General features: G+C 36.9%; 1 long non-coding RNA gene across 1 annotated transcript; it reads right to left on the reverse strand.

The window, feature by feature from the left end:
* Positions 1–2,514: 2,514 nt before the first annotated feature.
* LOC124866420 lies at positions 2,515–9,414 on the reverse strand. The gene is made up of 2 exons (XR_007037804.1): positions 9,265–9,414; positions 2,515–2,914 (listed from the first exon to the last, which is right to left on the reverse strand). It is a non-coding gene; the product is annotated as an uncharacterized LOC124866420 (long non-coding RNA).
* Between the last annotated feature and the right edge of the window lie 4,260 nt (positions 9,415–13,674).

Here is a 13,674-nt window from a genome sequence, read left to right on the forward strand (position 1 = left end):
ACATATACTGTGGATTACTGGTAAGGGTGGATAACAATGTGGCAAGCAGTGTGTACCAGTTATACCACCTTTGTCATGAGAGAATAGAGGAATTTTGGTTTGTAAACACATTTTTCTACCCCAATGGCTGTTGAAATTGTTCTGTCAAAATATTTAACCTGGAAATGGATTTGGCCATGAAGAAGTCAGGTTCCTGAGTTATGAGAGTGTGCACTATAAGATATCATGAAAACTGGTCTCTTTCACAGTTTCAGAGCAAGTATTTTAAACTACCCAAGTAGAGAAAGCTTAAGTCTGACATATAAGTCATTTATCTTTCCAAATATCCAATTTTGTTGTCTACAGCAAGTTTTAAATGTTTTTCTGAATTATCATAAAACAAGTTCTAGATGATCAAGCTTAATATAGTGTGTAGCTTTAGGAGACAGAAAAACAAGCAATAACTATAAAATAGATATTTATGTACTTGTGCGGACATATACAGTGCAATGAAGACATTTTTTCCATTATAATAGACTTCTTCTGTTTTTGCTTTTTAGTCATACTTATTAACAATTTTCTTAATATCAGACAAAGATAACCAAAATAAATAGAACGTGCAGTGTTGAAATGGTGTTATTTATTAAAAAAGGGAAAAAAAGCTGTCCAAAACAACATGGCTCTGTGGAAAAGTAAAACCAAACCATACATGTAACTGGGAGCACTCTGTAGGCAAATATCAGTGATTTGAAAGGCAAAGGGTTGTTGTGCCACCGTTTGCAGCAACAGTTTTTGCAAAAGTGTTTGCAAAAACTGGAAATTTGTCTTTTAATTTGCTGTTTCAGAATTGTTTCAGTTTAGTCACATTGCATGGTTTTTGAGTAGTAATGGGGGGTTTAAGGTCATGCCACTTCATCTCAATCATATTTAAGCTCTGACTTTGGGTAGTCCACACCAAAACTCTCTTTTAAAGCCATTTAGCCCAAGCTTGCTTGACTTTAAAGTCAGGAATTAATTAACAGACATTACCCTTCATGATTTTTTTAAGCAGAACTTATGGTTCTGTCAAATACACCAAGTCATCCAGGTTATGAAGAGGCAAATACCATGACATTACCACCACATTTGTTAGTTTTACACCATATGTAACAGGACACACACCTTACAAAACATTCCACTTTTGTCTCACCAGTCCAAGAATATTTTCTCAAAAGCCTTGGGGGTCATCAATATGTTGGGGAAATGTAAGATGGGTTTTGTGTTCCTTTTTGCCTCAGAACTCTCCCATGGATGCCATTTGTACCTAGTCTCTTGCTTATGGTTGAATCATGAACTCTGTCATAAGGCAAGTGACACCTACAGTGCCGGAAATGTTTCTCTGGCAACTTTTGCTCTTGGAGTAATTTTGACAGGCCAGCTATTCATGGGATTATTCACCACTGTTTTTTTTCTTTGTGAATGATCGCTCTCCCAGTTCTAGATGTAGTACCAAAGCCTTAGAAATTACTTTGTATCCCATTCCAGACAAACAGATGTCAGTGCATTTATTTTTCAGCTCAGGTGTCATCAGAGCTGTGTGTTGCTAGCGAAACTGAACCACAAAAGTATTTGATCAGTCAATTACTGACTTAACAAAGGGGGTATACTTTTTACAAAGGGCTAAGTTGATTTGAAGAGCTTTTTCCTTTAATAAATAAGATCATTAAAGAAAATCTTAAATTTACTCATAATTTACTCATGATAAGCTGAAATATTGTTATTTCTTTGTTAGAATAGAAGCAAAAACAGAAGCAATCTGTAAGACTCTTTTGCGGCACTGCACAGATACATATTTGAGTGAGAATATAATTCTTTATTCTACAAATTTAGCCATCTGAAATACTATACATATCATATACAGCCTATATCATCATCATCAGCATTCAGGGAAAGCTTTTCATGTAGCAGGTAACCAACAATCTAATGGTTTCAGTGCTATACAGGGTTTCTTTTAGACACAGGAGAGCCTGAAAGGACAACAATCAGCACAATGCTCCTCCAGTTGAGCATTTATGGTGTTGCACCAGGACACACAACCTTCCTCGTTAATTGGCACATGACAGCCTGTTAGGAAATTCAGAAAACAAATCTTGTGAAGAAACTATCAGAGCATGGGTCCACAGAATCTCAGTCTTGAGGGAAGTTAGAGTTCAACAAGGCAATAACCAGAGGAAAATTACAAATTACTATTTTTAAGCTCTGTAGTGATAATGCCCATCCTTGGATCTAAACCCAGGGGACCATCAGTGGAGTGACATGACAGCAGCTGCCCCAGCACTCTCTATATAAATGTTCCTGCCCAGAAGAATGGGAGTTATTCCCACAGAGAAAAATCTCTCCCAAATTGTGAGACCTCTCCAAAGAACAAAACTTCTGAAAAGTACATTGAATATTTTAATTTTTTGTCTTTTGTTCTGAGAGCTTAGGCAAAAGTATTGTGGAACTCTTTATCTTGCAGTAGCATATTTGCTCTACAAAAAAGGGAAAAGCAGGATATTCCACTTGTTGCAGATTACTTTATTAAATGTATGGCATTAAAAGTTGCATCTGGTTCCAACATTAAATTGAACAAGCCAAAACAGCTACTAAAGAGACAAAGAGGTCAAAGATAAGAGGCCAAAGTAAGGGACAAAGCAAATCTATTGACATTTTTTCTTATATCACCTTTTAAAATTAAAATCACAGTGCTTCGCTATTGAGCGAGTAAGATGCTTAAAAACAAATACAAAACACACAGAAATGATGTAAAACCACATTTTAAAAGACAAGTATGTAGTAGCGATCACAGAGTCCATGGAGCTTGAGTTCAGGTGTGTAGAGGTCCAGAGTCTGGGAGAAACAGTTGAGAACTCTGTCTCCTTCATTCTCAGCCATCAGGTCCTGATCCCTGGATCTGCTACGGACATAAGAATGTACTGGTCATTTGAAGTAAGCTGGTGCTTTTTCATGTGACACAGTAAAACAGGATCTTAAAGAGGTTTCAGAAATTGACGAGGAGCCATTTTTTCTGGAGAAGATTGATATGTATGACTCAGTCAAAAGATTTGCACAAGCGTTCTGGACAAGCTGTAGAGGACGCAAGGAGATGTTAATGAGACAAGAGAATGATGCACAATAGTGCAGGAATAAGACAATTATCCATGAATAACAAAAATGATAGGGGGGAACCAGAGTAACCACAAAAACAAGGACATCAACCCGACACACATGGACTAGAGGGCAGAAACAGGCATACCCGAGTGGGCCCTACCCACACAGACATACATCCACAAAAGGTCCCACCTCCACTGTACAAAACCCCCCAGATACACCAATTCACATCCTCCAACAATCCACTGATAACCACTACACCATACTTGGCCCTTACACTTCACCATATCCCACAGCAAGCTGTGGATACCAGTCATCCAAGTCATTTACTCAGAGTCAAACCATGAGACACCAAGGGCAACCCACTGCAATCAGAGCACCACCTCTGCAGAGCAACTGCCCAACAAGAGAGCAGGTCAGACAGTCCCCACAGCGATACAACGATGCCACCTGAAAAGCCACCACACACTCTTATCAATAAACTCCAGTCGGGCAATTATTATTGAAGCTAATTAATTAATTTCATTGGAATTGTTGTGGTCCACTGCCACCCATCTTTTCTCCCAAAAGCACTGTTTGATTTCCTACCTCTGCTGGAGAACTCTATTTCAATGAAATTATCTGGGCAAGAGAAACAAATTTCATTTTGTGCTATATTTTTTATATATATTAATTAGGAAATAAAATTGCATGTTAAATATTACTGTTAATCTTGTAATCTCCAAAACCTTCCAGATTTCTTTTTATTTTATTTGCAGAGCCGTGTATAAACTGTTAAAAAGCATTAATCAGGGCATGAGATCTTAAAACACAACAAGATCCATAAAATCTTGAAAGTACCTGAAAACTTTCTATTGGTAAAGCATTTTCAAGTTTCTTATAGCTATGTGTTCAACTCAGTGATGTGTGTTCATTGTCTCTCACACCAAGACTATCCTTTGATGGAAAAATGTGCAGGAAACAATGTTTTTCCCAGTGATACAGGATGCTTCTTCAGTAGAACCGTGGTGAAGTTTCTCATTTTTTACATTTTTATCTCACAATAGAATTTCAGCCTGATATGATTCAATGCTGTGAAAAAGCATTAAAATCCTTACAGATTATTTTTTCTTTTGCTTTTTGTCAGACTTAAAAGTTTCAGAAAATGAATTAGTTTAGACTAAGAAAATCTTAGTAAATACAAAAAACAGTTTTGAATTAATGATTCATTTGTAGCAAGACAAAAAAAAAAAAAAACAGTCCAGCTCAAGCTCGCCCTATCTGAAAAAGTAATTGCTAAACCTAATGTGCCAACCTCGGCAGCAACGATTGTCATCAGACATTTGAAATAATTGGCAATGAGTGTACTTTTAGAGGTCGACATACTGGTATTGCTTCTGATCACTATCTTGCTCCATAACCAAAGTGCAGTTAAGTTTCAGGTTGCAAAGGGACACCCAGACATTCTTCATTAAGATTTTCTGTCAGACAGCATAATTGATGGTTCGATCAGTCAGAAGCAAAGCAGCCTATACCACATCACACTTATATTGATAGGTATTCAAGACAATCATGAAGTAATTGGATAATGGGTTTCATTGTGGTCTGCTGAAGTCCCAAAGCCTCTATGGCTTTGTAACCCTTCCCACACAGATGAATGTCAAAAACCTTTTGATCTATTGAGACATAATGTGTTACTTTTTAAGGCCTTTTAGCCTATTTTATATTGTCAGACAGGTTCTTTTAAGTGGTTTTTTGATTCTACATGTCAGGCAGTAATCAGGCCTGGGTTCAGCTAGTGAAATTGAACCAAAGAATATGGTTTATCATAGTTAATTCATGATTTAATCAGGGAGGCAAGTATAGTTTCACACAGGGCCAGGCCAGGGGGGGTTGGATTTTTTTTTACTTAATAAAATAATCATAACATAAAACTTGTTAAATTTATTGGGGTTATGTTTGTCAGATATTCAAACTTATTTAATATAAAACACTTAAATGTGACAAAAAAAACAAAAAACCTTTATCGATGCGACTGTGGCTCAGTGAGAAGAATGGTTGTCTTGAAATCTGAGGGTGTTGGATTTGATTCCAGCTTCCTCCTTCCACATGTCAATGTGCCCCTGGGCAAAGCACTTAACCTCAAATTGCCTACCGATCTGCGCATCGGTGTATGAATGTGTGCATGTTCGTGAGTGCGTCTGGGTCAATGTGGCTCTAGTGTAAAGCGCTTTGAGTGGTCAGTATGACTGGAAAGGCACTATATAAGTTCAGTCCATTTTCTTAATTTATTTATGTACCAGGACAGTGCATATTGACAACAGTCCACCTGTAACATGCCAGAATTAGCCAAAGGCTAGTTTTCATGTGTAGTCCTGTTGGCCAGTTATACAGTAGCACTCTAGAAGAAGCATAACAGATTCTAAACAATTAATTTAAACAACAAAAAAATATATATATATTGAGACTGTGGGCCAAATACTTTTTCACATTGCTGTACATATGCCAAGATTCAGCTTGAACAAAAAAAAAAAGTAATCTAGAAGCTAACTATTAATAAGACTGATTATCCAGAATTAAAATCAGACATATTTTACATTTGTGATGGTGCCAGCAGTATTAAGGAGCAATTTATTATAATTATGGAAATGTACCCCACAGTCTGTGGGTTGCATGCTGCACAGTGTGAATTTGTCTGTGTGCCAGTGAAATGTCAGGATGTTCTATAGACTCTTGAGACCTGCTGTGATTTAAAAAAACAGGGATGTGGATAGACATAGCACTCTTACCCTCTTCCTATCTCATATTGATCACTGTATAACTCAAAGGTTGAGGAGAAAATATGTTAATTGACTTCTTCACTGCTGAGAAAACACCTCCCCCATCGCAAAACACTCAGAGATTATTTAAAAGCCCAATCCGGTTATTGACCTGAAGCCATAATCAAGACATTACCTCTTTTGCTTAAAGAAAGGATCTTCTACCTGCAGCACATATCACTTCTCTGCACACTTTTATAGTGCATCAGACCCTAGCATTTGCATTTAGATGCACCTTCCCTCACCTCCCCTCCCATCCCCTTACACCGCACATTGTGTGGCAGGATTTGAGTCGATACTGCAGCCGGCTCCTAAGGAGAATGGATGGGGGTGGTAATGAATGCAAACCACCAACAAAAACAAGCCGCCCGGCGGTTCCCTTGCCCGGCACCATACAGCACCTGGAGTCGTTAGTTTTAATTAGCAAAGGGCTGTTATAGAAGCTCCTCTACCCTAAAACTCAAGGACCCACCAATACCCTTCTGGTAGAGCAGTTGAATACTGATGCTCTCTCATTTTTCATGCTTTTTTTATTTTTGGATTTAATTGCAATAACAGATGAAGATCATAACAGATTTTGAATGCATGGCCAAAAAAAAAAAATCATCAGACATATTGATGGGCTCAGATTGGTTAACAAAAAGCTTTGTCTGATTTAGTATAATTTTTTTAAGCAAGCAATGTTAAATGAATATTTTTTGTACTGCAGGGTAGAAGTTAAGAGAGATGGATGTGAGCAGCATCTATCCACATATGTTCCATGAAATTAACCTTCTGACAGCTGCAAAAAGTTAAACAGAGGATTCAAGCATCCCCCTGAAAATCGACTCCCCTCTTAGTTCTGCTCTGAGCTGTTGATAAGACCTGAAGTCACCTACACTGTCCTGACACTCCACCCACACACCTACACCTCTGCCTGGGAATCTCAAGTGAGAGGAGAAAGCAACAGAACAGCCGTCTAAGTTCAACCCAAACTGAAAGTCAGTGTACAGTGATAACAGCCTTTTATATTTTAGACAGCAGTGATGCAATTTTCCTGTTTTCTTTTTTTTTGTTGGAAGATTACAGTTTCCATAATGGCTTCCCCAAGCTTTATCTGTTTCATTCTTATTCAAACCTGCACTCTTGGGATTTTGAGTCTAGATGGAAGCGCTCATCTTTATCCAACGCCCCCCCCCCCCCCCCAAAAAAAAACAAAAACAAAACCTCTCTGCAGAGAAATACTTCTTGATTTACATTACCCATCACATTTTCCGGCACAGATGCTCAACACACCTTTCTAGCATGGAATAGCTTAGGCTCCACCTCAACTCTACTGTCCGTGGATGCTGAAAATGAACGGGTGAGGTGGGGTTGGGATGTGCATCAGTTTTGACAGATTTATTTTTAAAAATAAATTCAGTGTTTTGGATACCTGTAATAGTCTGACAGTCCCATTGGTATGTAAAGTCCCTTCTTGGTTCAGACATGTGGAATATTTTTCACTTTCTGAGGCCTCTTGGGTGCCAGTCAGACTGGAAAAATGTATAGAGTGTTAAACTGTTATGTTCTCCCTCTTCAAGCTTGCACTGAGATATGAGGTGACTTGTGTGGGTAAGGTAATGTACCTGAGAAACACAGCCATCAAGCAAACTACTCACACAGTTAATCTTTGAAAAAAGAAAAGGCAATATTCACTCCTGCAAAACAACTATGTACTCACTGTGTACACATGTACAGATGCATCTCAATAAAGCGCTTATTTCTGTTAATATTAATGATTGTGTTTTACAGCTGATTAAAACCCAGATTCAGTTAAATTAGAATATTAGATTAACCCAAAAATGTGGATTTTTTGTTTATACATTAAGCTTATGTCTTGGTCATTTTATGGTCTAAACAATCATAGGGAAGACGGCTGACTGCTAATTTTTAGCAGAAGGTGTCACGATGTGGTTTTGGATCGGACCAAAGTGCAAACAGGAGCTCGGTGGGATCATCTTTGTAATTCAACGATTTATTTACAAAGTAAAAAAACGTAGCAAAATCACTGCAGGTTTCCCAAGGCAAGGCGTGGAAAAAAACAAAGCATAATCATGGACGAGAACGAGGTATGACAAACACAAGGAACCAGCCACGAACAAAGACACAAAACCAACTTATATACTGTGAGATGACAAAGGCAGAATGATCAACGGAACAGGGAACAGGTGTGACAAGGAGGCAGGGAAGCAGAAAGAGCAGGTGAAACAAATACAAAGGCTGAGGATGGGCAAAGTAACTAATAAACAATAAACTGAAACACAGACCAAGCAAACCTATAGACAAAGATAAATAATCAAATGGGGAATAAGAAAACTAGAATAATCATGACTAAAGTAAACAGAGAAACTAGAGGGAACATAGGAACAATAATAACAACCTAAGAACACACAAAGAACCCATAAAGAAAACCTGAAGTAAGCAAACCTAACCACACTGACTGAATTAACTGGAAAGGAAACAGAAAATAAACTAGTAAACAAGAAGAGTGCAAAGGAACAAATAATAAAACACAATTAAATACAAAGATTCTAAAGAGAAATAAAACTAGAGAATCCAGGGAAGAACAAGAACTATAATAATTACAATAATAATAATAATAATAATAATAATAAACTATACCAAGTAATAAGAAAACAACCATAAAAGAACTTAAGTAGTAAACACTAGGAGGTGGAAGAGGGAGAAAAGAAAACATGATACAAAAACCAAAATAGAAACATCTAAGCAAAAGGTAAACAAACACAAAGCTACAAACAAAGTCCAAAAATGTCACTCTGTGACAGAAGGTCCCAGACACTTTTCACAATAAAGGTTAACAGCAAAATGTAGTTGCTAAAGCTGTCTCTTCACAGACTGGTATATCCAATCATATTAATTAGTTTAGAGGAAGTTTAGAGGAAGGAAACAATTTAGTAGAGAAAGCTACACAAGCGACTGGGATTATTCACAAAGTGTGGACTGCAGCTAGAATCAGTGCTTCAAGAGTAACATAAGCACTTATCCATGATATTGGACACAACTTTGGCATTTCATTCCAATTTGGTGTAATTTATTTATTTAACTTCAGTTGACAAAAAATGTCATCTGAAGGCACTTTGCAAACCAAACAAATCTGAATTGTAAACAAAACTATATAATCAAATTAATCCAACCATACAGACAGAAAATAAATCAATAGTTCAGTTCAGTTCAGACCTAGTTATAACATGGTACAATTAAAATCAGTTTATAATGTCAGTTGGTAAAAATGTTTTCTATCTAAGGAACCCCAGCCAATTGCATCAAGCCTTTGGGTTAAACCAATCCTGAAGCTGAGACGTTAGAAGCGCCTTACCTGGACTAAGCAGAAAAAATGAGTGGACTGTTGCTAAAGTCCAGGGTGCTAAGTGAGGGTTCCAGGAGCCATGTTCTCTGTTAATGTTGTTCCACTGTAATTTCTCTAGTCCAAAGTCAGTGCAGAACTTTACCAGGAGGCCTTGGAGCACGTCATGCTTCCTTCTGCTGATAAGCTTTATGGTGATGCAGGAGGTGGCACCTGCCCACACTGTTAAAACTACCTGTACTTGCTTTAACGACCATAGTGCTTCACATTGGATTTACATGACCTTAAACCCATAAAGAGCCTGTGAGGTACTATTAAGAAGAAGATGAAAGACACCATACCCTTCAATGCAGACGAGCTGAAGGACACTACTAAAGCAACGTGGCACTCCTAAACAGCAATGCCACAGATCACCCCCCTGCTACACTGCATTGATGTAGTTTTCAAGCAAAGAGTAGCCCTGACCAAGCATTGAATGCATTTACTAGACAATATATGAACATACTTTTCAGTAGACCAATGCTTTTGGATAAATAATCCTTTTTTTATTGTTGGTCTTACATAATATCCAAATTTTCTGAGATACCGATTTTTGTTTTGTTTTCAGAAGCTGTGAGGCATAATTATCAAAAGAACCAGAAATAAACCATTAAATAATATAATTCTGTGTGTAATGAATCTATATAATACATTTATTGAGCTTCTCAGTTTAACTCTAAAAGACCCTTGTATACACACTGTAGAACATGTTTTCTTTGGACTTGCATAGGGGTCTTGAAGTGTTTTGCTGATTTCCAAAATCTGTCTGAACATAGCATTCTCTCACAGTTATTACTACTCATAGCTTTGTCCTAAAATCTGCATACATCAGATGTCAGTGGTGCTCAGCCTTGTATTACTCTTGGGAGGGCTACGTGTTTGAGAGCTGTATAGTACCTCCTGGTCCATGTTGATTAAATCAAACAATATGCAGCACGCCTAGAATACATAAGCACAATTTCCCCCACGACTGAACTGTGAGAGAAGCCTCTTTATCTCAGGGCTCAGTTTAATACTCCAGTCTTTGGAGAAGCCACCTTGGGGTGGATAGATAGGACTTGTCATTGTTTTACTGGCTCACGCCCCACTATGGAGCTGTATAAGCTCCCCTGTGTGCCTCAAGTCAATATAACAGTTTCACAAAATCATGCGGCATGAATTTGTCATTCTGGCTTTTCATGTTAAACCAACCAATCTGGGCTGAGACAGTAAAATAGATCTCAGTTACTTTTAATGTCAGATTAGAAAATAAGATTTTTTATTTTTTAATAAGATCAGGTTTTTTACCTTTTACTTGAGAGACTCTTTTCAGTTATTACGTGTAAATATTCTATTATACAACCTTCATACCTGTATAAAGGGATAATGTTACAAAACTCTGAGAGCATGTCCAGGCTTCAGAAGTTAAATTAGTCCAGGATTTATGTTGCACCTAAATAAAAAGAATATTCTTGTACTGTGATCATGCATCAGTGCATTTTCATGTAATACTATAATGCTGTAGATGACTTACTTAATCTCTTCTTACACCCTAAAGGTCTCTCTCATTCACTGTCTTTCCCTCGGCCTTCATTCACATCCATCATCACGAGTGGCCAGTGGCCTGAAACAAGCCTGCCGCCTCGTAATGGATGGTTCTGATTATCCGCTTCTGCATATATGCACGACAGATCCACGGCGACTTGAGCACTGTGAGGCTGGTGATTTGCAAGGTCACGTGTCATAGTACAGTACAGGGAGGGAAATATATTAGTTTGGAGTCCCAGGAGATGTATGTTTCCTGCTGATGCCATCACATCTGTAGGCAAATGCATGCACGTGCATCTACAGCACCCCCTTACCCTGTCTGCTACAGTCCACGGGTATTGCAGAAATAACGCGATCCTGGAGTTACAAATGAGCCTTGGGTTCCCCCATCCATCGATTTGGCATTCCTTCTGCATTTCATCTCTCTGCCTGTTGGGAAGGTTCTCCATACTCCTTAGCCTTTAGCCTATTTTCTTGTTACTTTCTTCAGTTGTAGATCAATTCAAATAGCAAAATAATGGAAAAAACGTAATGAGATTTTTTTTTCCATAACAAATAAAGCTTCTAAAGACTAAATGTATTTTACCTGGAAATAGGTTGATAGAAAAGAAAAAGACAAGTGTATACATAGGGGGAAAAAATGTAACACTTTAACATTAATATTTTTTTATTGATGCAACTAACATATAAATCACACTGGATGTTGGTAACAATCCAGCTAATTCACACAGACAAAAGGCATCAATACAAGTAAGCCTATAAATAAAGTTATGCGTAGTAACAGTTCAATATTAACAAGAAATAGTTCAAAGTTCAGTTCACCCAGGTTAAAAAGAATTGATTTATGGTCATAGTTCACCGCCTGAACATCCTGACTAGATTCAAAGTTCCGCCATAAACTAGTTCTTGTTTATCCATCATATTTTGTCCAAAAATATATATACGTACATTTATATCAAGATTCATCCTTATCACTGGTAGATTTAAGTTTAAAGTACTCTTTAATCATGTTTCTTTTAACTGTAGGAAAAATAAAGTTTTTAGAGTGATACAGCCATTGTCTCTATGAGAATCTGATACAAAATCTATACAGGGAGCTAAAGATTAAGGTGATAGGAAGGACCAACCTGAAAGACTTTGAGGCTTTTCACCCATGATGAATTATTTAAATAACAGTGGAAAAATGAAAACAAACAAAAAAAAAAAAGCCAGCCATCAATTGTAAGAAGGGTTGGATTGCTGCATTCTAATTTGCTGATTATGACTATTATATACAGTATATGTATACAGATTTTTTTTGTCTGTCTATATATCTATGGGTGAAGAAGGAATGAGACAAACTGCTGATTTCAAAACAGTGGTATTATAAAATTTTATTTTGGGCATTTTGTTTTATTTGTTAACAATATAAAAAATATTTTACATTACTTCTCTAAGATAAGACTTAGATAAACCAATGTCAAGCATCAAAACAATTAATTCACATTAGTAAAGATGGTATTACAAAAAATATGCAATATTTTAAAAGATGCATGCCAATTTTTGCTCAAGCTTTGATCCACATCATTATTTTTTCTCTTTGCTCTAACATAAACACTCACCTCTGCTTACACAACATTTAGGTTCTGTTGGAAATGTAAATTTATTTATTTTTTTCTCCTGGAAACTCAAAGTTTTAATCAATCTGGGATTTAGAAACATTATTCTAAACATGGATTATTGTGTCGTGCAACATATAAACAAACATTCATTCCAAAGCATCAAAGACAAAAAAATGGTCAAATTTGAAGCTTCAAGAATTCAAAGAAATTTGTAACAATCTCTTCTCAAAATGTGTTTTCTCAGCCGTATCTTTTAATGCTGTAACTGATCAATTTTGTTATGAGAACATTCAAGATCCTTTTTTTTTTTTTTTTTTTTGGAAATGTTAACATTAAACCATTGGTATTTTAATATAACATGAGTGCCTCAAAAAAGCAAATGACAAATGAAACTTTACCTAGCACCCAGGGGGTTAAATTATGCCATTACGAGCTGTGATCACTTTAAATTTGTAATCTAAAAAGCAATGCAACATTCAGAAGTTTAGAAATATGTTGGTAACACAGGCCATCAGTCTGTTTGTATACAATAAGGTTGCAAAGGTCTTAAGAGAGCACTTTGCTTTTACCCATCATGATATGATTTTGGTGTTATATCTTGGTAATGAGAAACCTTTTTATATTGGCTGGTTTAGTCCCATCAGTTTGGACCAAACCAGCGAATATTTACCACCATGGATGAGAAGCAGTATTGCTTTTTATATACTGACAGAAAGCCTTTGGCTTTACCTGTATTTGTACCTTCCTTTCTTTGTGTGTTTAAAAATTATTCCCTGTTATCTTCCTTTATTGCATATAACACTATTTATAGACTTATTCGTTCTGATTTCTTTGTTTGTTTGGATTGTCTATGTTGCGAGTGACTTCTGGTTTAAAATTCATGTCAACAGCCCCATTAGAAACATATTTACTGAGGAAAATATTGCTGTGTTCAGTGCTTATTTTCTCTAGGTATATATATTTTAGTGAGAATAGCTGAATATGTGTATCTCATCTTTGGAGGAAGACTCTCCATGGAGGCTTCAGACCTCCACATAATAAGCAAAGCGATAATGTATTTGAAGATGTTGCTGGTGGAAAATCGACTATGATTAAGAAAATCCTCTTCTACTTCCATTGGTGTGGTCTCATAAGCATCCACTTCCCAAATTCCCTGCATCCACTTCTGTAATTTGGACCTGATTCCCAAAGAAAAAGCCTCAGAGGGATTTTCTCAGTTCCTCCTGAAAGCGTCACATTAATGATAACAACCCGG

The sequence above is a fragment of the Girardinichthys multiradiatus genome, chromosome 3 (genome assembly GCF_021462225.1).
Source record: "Girardinichthys multiradiatus isolate DD_20200921_A chromosome 3, DD_fGirMul_XY1, whole genome shotgun sequence".
Lineage (NCBI taxonomy): Eukaryota > Metazoa > Chordata > Actinopteri > Cyprinodontiformes > Goodeidae > Girardinichthys > Girardinichthys multiradiatus.